The sequence below is a fragment of the Elephantulus edwardii genome, unplaced genomic scaffold (assembly GCF_000299155.1).
Source record: "Elephantulus edwardii isolate Elephantulus edwardi_28Jun2011 unplaced genomic scaffold, EleEdw1.0 scaffold00054, whole genome shotgun sequence".
Lineage (NCBI taxonomy): Eukaryota > Metazoa > Chordata > Mammalia > Macroscelidea > Macroscelididae > Elephantulus > Elephantulus edwardii.
The window spans coordinates 737543-744435 of NW_006399804.1; positions in this window are offsets into that span (position 1 = coordinate 737543).

Consider the following 6893-nt stretch of genomic DNA (forward strand, 5'->3'; position numbering starts at 1 on the left):
AAAATTATTGCCTGTTAGCAAATGAAATTATAGTCACAGATGCAGAGAGTAGAATTTACAACATTTTTTTGTTATTAGTTGCTATTGAGTTAACTAGAACTGATAGTGACTCTATGAATAATAGAAACTTGACCCTATCCTGTGCCGTCCTCATGCTCAAACCCATTGCTGCAATCACTGTGTCAATCCATCTCATTGAGAGTCTTTCTCTTTTTTCCTGACCCTCTATCTTTTCAATTATCACATCTTTTCCCAAGATTGAAATCTCCTGACAAAATGTCACAATAGGCACACCTGGCATTTTTGGATTGAATGATTCACTCTGATGTGAATATATAATGTGCTTTGCAGATCCCATGACTTCTACCTACCACCTATCTGTAACATCTCCCACCTCACCTCTAGATATGACAATCAGAAGTGTCTCTAGACATTGCCAAATGCCTTCTCTAGGGTAGAGTGACCTCTAGCTGAGAACCACTGCTCTAGAATGGGTAAGTGACTGGCTACCCTTTGTTAAGCCCCCAAATTTGAGTATCTAGAGGCCTTTTCTTTGGTATCATTAATTTTCTCCCTCTAGTCTCATGACCTTGTTTAGAGGGACAGTAACAGGTGAATGAACCTGGAAAACCAGGTACAAGCATTTACTTATCTCCGTTTGAACTCTGAACTCCGTATCTTCCCTTCTCTTGCTTGATATTGCTGAATCCAGAATCTTCTAGACTCAGCTTTTACTCTCAGCTTCCTGTCTTCCATAGGCCTGCCCCATCTGTCAAAAAGGATGGAAAGAAATTTTCCAGTTGTTTACCTTTGTGACCAACATTGGCATGTTTATCCTTCCATCATTTTATCTTTCTGCATATCTGAATTCTTCATTATTCTTCCCTATGGATGTGGTCTTAAAAAGTCTGTGTAATATGAAAATGCATTTTTCATAAAATGCTTGTGCTATTAACACATATGTGTGTTATGTATGCAACACCTCTTCTTGGTCTTTCATGTGATCAACATTCACCTTTAGAAACTCTCTAACCTCTTAGTATCCTTTGTGTCTTTTCTACATCAGAGAAGTACAATAAATTACATATCCCCAACAGAACAAATATTAGAGAAATATTTTCATTTATTTTCATTGTCTGAATATCACATCTTTACACACAAAATGTTAAAGTAGAAGGGATAAATCTTCTTTGGTATCAAGAATAAATACTTACATAAATGTTATCTGTAAAATATTTTATGTAGACCTTTATGTAACATATTGAGGGAGTCAGAAGAATGTCTGTCTGTTTCATTGACTATGCAAAGGCATTTGGTTGTGTGGACCACAACAAACTGTGGCTGACTCACAACAAACTGTGGCTGACTCTGAGAGGAATGGGAATCCCAGAACACTGGATCATGCTTATATGAAACCTATACTTGGACCGGAGGCAGTCGTCAGAACAGAACAAGAGAACATTATATGGTCCAAAATTGGAATGGATGTATGTCAGATATGTGTCCTATCTCCATATCTTTTAAATATATATGCAGAGAGATTGTCTGGGAGGCTGGGCTGTACGGGAGAAGTGTGACATCAGGATGCAGATGACACAACCCTGTTTGCTGAAATGGTGGAGGACCTGAAGCACTTGCTGCAGAAGGTCAAGGACTGCAACTTTCAGTATGGATTGAAGCTCAATATCATGAAAACAAAGATTCTCACCACTGGTCCAATTGGCAGCATCATGATGGATGGAGAAGAGATTGATATCACTAACAGCTTTGGTTTGCTTGATTTCACAATCAACACTCTTGGCACCAGCAGCCAGGAAATTAAAAGACATATTTTGTTGGGAAAATCAGAGACCTCTCCAAGTTACTAAAGAACAATGATGTTAACCTGGAGATGAAGGTGCACCTGATACAGGCCATGGATTTTGCAACCGCTTGCTATGTGTCAGGGAGCTGTACAAATGATAAGGGATGACAGAAGGAGAATTGATGCCTTTGTCTTTGTGAAGAGTACTGAAGGAACCATTGGACTGCTAAGAGAACCAACAGGTTCATCCTGAAGAGGATTAAACCAGGCTGATACTTGGAGGAAGGATTCTGAATCTTCGTCTGACATACTTTGGACATGTTTCAAGGAGGAACCAGTCCTTGGAGAAGAACGTCGTGCTTTGGAGTGTGAAGGGAGAGCACAGGAGAGAAAAACCCTTGACAAGATGGATTGATTCAGTGAATGGGATAATGTGGGTAGGTGTGTCAGAACAGTAAGATTGGCAGAGGTTAGAGCAGGGTTTAGAACTGTTGTACATCGGGTCACAAATAGTAACAACATGTTGACAATATTAAATTGCAAAATAATGATGGTGTATATATTTGTAAAAGTTAAATGACAAAGTTATCTTCATTTACAGGGCTGCAAGATAATTTGGTATATAAATATTCTTTACCTTTTTTAAAAATACCATTTTTATTTTATACTGCTTTGCTTACAAAGTTTGCATACATTGTTTTTCACACTGGATCATTCTAATTTCCTTTACCCAGTCCTCCCTCTACCCATCAAATTGTACAGCCTCATGATTATCCCCCCGCTTGTCCTCACCTTCTGCTCCTACCCTCCCCTGCCTTGGATCCTCATACATATTTTAGTAGTTATCTTCCTATTTCTGTAGTAATGGTCTTATACAGTATTTGTCCTTATGAGACCGAGTTGGTTCACTTAGTATAATGCTCTCAAATCCCCTTCAAGTAGTGATTTTCAAAATCATTGCTCCTGCATGATGTATAGTATTCCATCATGTGAATGTACTATAATGCCTCAATTCATTCAGGATTTGGGCTGTTTCCATGTTCTTATGATGATAAATAATACTGCTGTGAACATTGGTGTACGAGTGTCTGTGCCTCAGTTTTAATTTTCTCAGGGCATATTACAAGCAAATGGAATAGCTGGGTCAAATGGAATTTCTATGTTCACCTTTCTGAGGAAATGTCAAACTGCCTTCCAGAGTGGTTGTACCATTTTACAATGCTACCAGCAGTGTATAACAGTTCCTATTTCTCCACATGCTCTCAACATTTTTACTTGCTGTCCTGTTAAACTTTGCCACTGCTACTGGAGTCGGATGGGATCTCATGGTGGTTTTGAGTTGCATCTCTATTATTGCCAGTGAATTGTAACCTGTTATTTCCTTAATAAATGTGTTAATTGTGAGTGTTGCCTGTGAGGTTTTTTGTGCCCATTACAGTGAATAAACAAAATGAATATGAGAGTATCTAGAACAATAGGAGGGACACTTGATGCTAGAATTGTCAGAAAATATGGAGCATAGGAAGACATGTCTGAATTCATTAGAATCAATTTTATGTACGTGATATGTTGATAGAGATTCTTCTTCTTTAATGAAGTTAATGGAGATCAGATGCTAGCATCTCCATGTGCACCTCACTGATTTTACATTTTTGTTACATGTTACACACATTTATTGTATTTTCCATTTAATATGCCATTTAATACATACCTCAAATTATCATTGTTCATTATCTTGTCTTCTTTCATGCTAACTTGCTAGTGCCAATACAAACTCCTTAGTTCTTCAGTTCTTTAAGCTGAGGGATCATTATTCTGACCATTAACGATTAAAGTGACATCGAGAATTGAGGTTAAAAAAAGGGTAGAATAATATATTTATGTGAATTCATGCATGTCTTTTCACCACACTCATGAACCCTAAGGATTCCAGGGTTCATATTTTTAATGAGTTATCTTGACTCTTTTATACTTCACTGGGGGTTATTCAGCAAATTAAATCTTACCAAAGTTTTAAGTGCCCATGATTCCTGAAAGATAAAAGATAAAATATACTTAAGTCTTGAAATAAGTATTTAATTCTTTTACGATTTCATTTAGAGAATGTTGTTTTTGTTGTTGATTGCTGTCAAGTTGAGCACAACTCCTAACAACCCTATGAACAAAAGGCCTGAAGCCTTGGTATAACATTATTTATCGAGTTCATAGACTTCCTAGAGGCATGTTGTTTAGGGTTAGGGATTTTGCTATATGTGTAGTATATGTGTGATCATATGTGTACCTGTTTGTGTATTCATTATGAAAGATGGAGAAAAGAAAGATTGAAACTGCCAATAACTTTATCTTACTTGGTCCAGAATCAACATCCTTGGTACCAGGAGTCAGAAAATCAGGAGGTGTATTGCTCTGGGAAAGTATGCAGTCAGGGACATCTCTAAATTATTGAGGAGTAATGATATCAGTTTGAGGACTAAGGTGCATCTGATTCAGGCCATGGTCTTTCCAGTGACTTGCTATGTATCTGAGAGCTGGACAATAAATTAGGATGACAGAATAAGAATGTATGGCTTTGAGCTGTGGTGTTGGAGAGAGTACTAAACACACATGGACTTCCAAAAGAACAAACAAATATGTCTTAGAGAAAGTTCAGCCAGAGTGTTCCTTGGAGGAAAAGATGTTAAAGCTTTCCATACATACTTTGGCCATGTTGCTAGGAGAGGGTATTCCTTGAAGAGGAACATAATACTCAGAAGGTGGAGGGTTGGCTAAGGAGTGGAAAACTTTCAACCAGGTTAATTGACACAGTGACTGTGAGAAGAGGGCACAGGATAGGACAGGATTCTGATGTATTGCCATAGGGCCATTATGAGTTGTACTTGACTAGATGGCACCTAACAACAACAGCAAACTATGCAAATGTACAAAGAGAAAATAAAATTTTAAATGATCTAAAACAAGCCAAGTTTCCTCAAAACAATTTATTTCTGTTGAGTAACTTTCTGTAAAAAAACGAAATAAGTTATAAATTGAGAAAATAGTCCTAAATAAAGTGAAATATTTCCTTTTGCATCTGTTTACACATTTGTTCTTTTTTCTCCATTTTTTTCTGTTTACACATTTGAACACAAAACATCATGAGACTTGAACAGTTTACTGTGTCTCCCTTACTTTTGAGAGTTTGTGAGCATTTTTCTTTTTACAGATACTTGATTAGTAGAGATTTAGACTTCATTTATGGGTTTATAGGGTTTTTTTATTAATCTATTCATGTAGTAATCATCTGGAAAATCTCACAATTATTTATTTTTAATTTTTTATTTTTTTTTAAATTTCAATGAACAATTATTTTAAACATATATCTCACTTCTTGGAAATGCTTTTATGGTTGGTAACATTACTGATGTCATCGTGTTGACTTAGAACTTCAGATAGCTTGTGTCTGGCTAATATATAGTATCTTCTCTGTTATATTATGCTCTTGGAACATTCTCAAAGTTTCTTTTTATTCCCTTCCAACTTTCCGGGCTCAATTTTTATTTCTTAAAGTAATTTAGACACTGTTTAGTTCCTAGTTAATATGGTAAACATGATCAAGTAGTACTAATCTGTTGGCTATACATGAGTTAGAGTCATATTCTTAGATGGACATTCTTATATCTCTCAGGAAATAGAAAGTCCATAGCAGCCTGTCTTCACAAATTTATTTTCAAATTCTTTTTGGTAATGAGATACTGTTCATTGACATTGAGAAAACTAAAGATTCTTGGAGACAATCTTGGCCTGTCCTGTGCCATCCTCTTGGTCTCCATCATGCTTGAGCCCATCGATACTGGGGTGATCTGTCTTGTTGAATGTTATCTCCTCTCTACCGACTCTCGACTTTCCCCAGCATGATGTATTTTCTCACGAACTGTTCACTTGATAACATGCCAAAATACGTGAGGGATTTCACTATCATTGCCTCTAGTAAGCACCCTGGTTGCACCTCTTTCACGATATATTTGCTTGTTTCTTGGCAGTCCATGGTATATTCTATACTCTTAGCCAACATCACAATTCAATGGTATTGACTCTTTTATGGCCATTGATTTCTTCTCATTTATTTGGATATACAAAGTAAATGTTATCTTTTGTATAGACAAAAATGCTAATTACTTAGACTTCTGTTTCTGATACATTTCTCTATTTTGTAAGACAAGACTTAAGAACAGTTCTGCTAAATATATTAACCTCACTCTAAAGTTAAAAGATTTCAAAATTATTACACAGATACAATACTCACAAGCTTATTTGTGCCTTCTCATAAATATCTCCATGAAAAATCTATACATGATAATAACAATTGTATTAACCCCTCTGTCTATATTTTTTATTGTGCTCATGACAATACATGACATAGCTATACATTTAATGAACTTTATTAGCTTTAATGCAGTGTACATTTTATAATGGCATAAAATCATTCTGTGGAATGTAACATTTGTAAAACTGACTGAGATTTAAAAAGAAGCACAAGTAAAAATAGTAGGATAACTAGTAAAACATTTATGGGGACCCAAGGGGGAAAGGGATGGAAGCAGGGGGTGAGGATGGGTAGGGGTAAAACTACAGGGTTGTACAATTTGGTGGTTGGGGCGAAGGGGTAAAGGAAATGGGAATAAATCAGCAGCGACCTGAAAATATTGGGTAATGATGTGCAAGGTCCAATGGCGATTGCTTTTATGAAACAGGCATGGGAATGATTGTATAAAACAATATGAATGAAAATAGGGTGAAAGATAATACATACAAACTTTGTGAGCAAACTAATGTAAAATTAAAAATATTAAAAAATTCATCAGTAGTCTTTTCCATACAAGGATAGTCTAATTTGCTAAATATTGCTTAATTTGGTATAAAAAATTAAAACACGCTTTCTCAAAAAGTTACAAATAAAGATACCATTTGACCCAGCAATTCCACTACTGGGAATATACCCTAAAGAGACCACAAATGACATCCAAGTAGATATATGTATACCCATGTTTATTGCGGCTTTGTTTACAATAGCAAGGAGTTGGAAACAACCTAAATGCCCATCAACAAATGA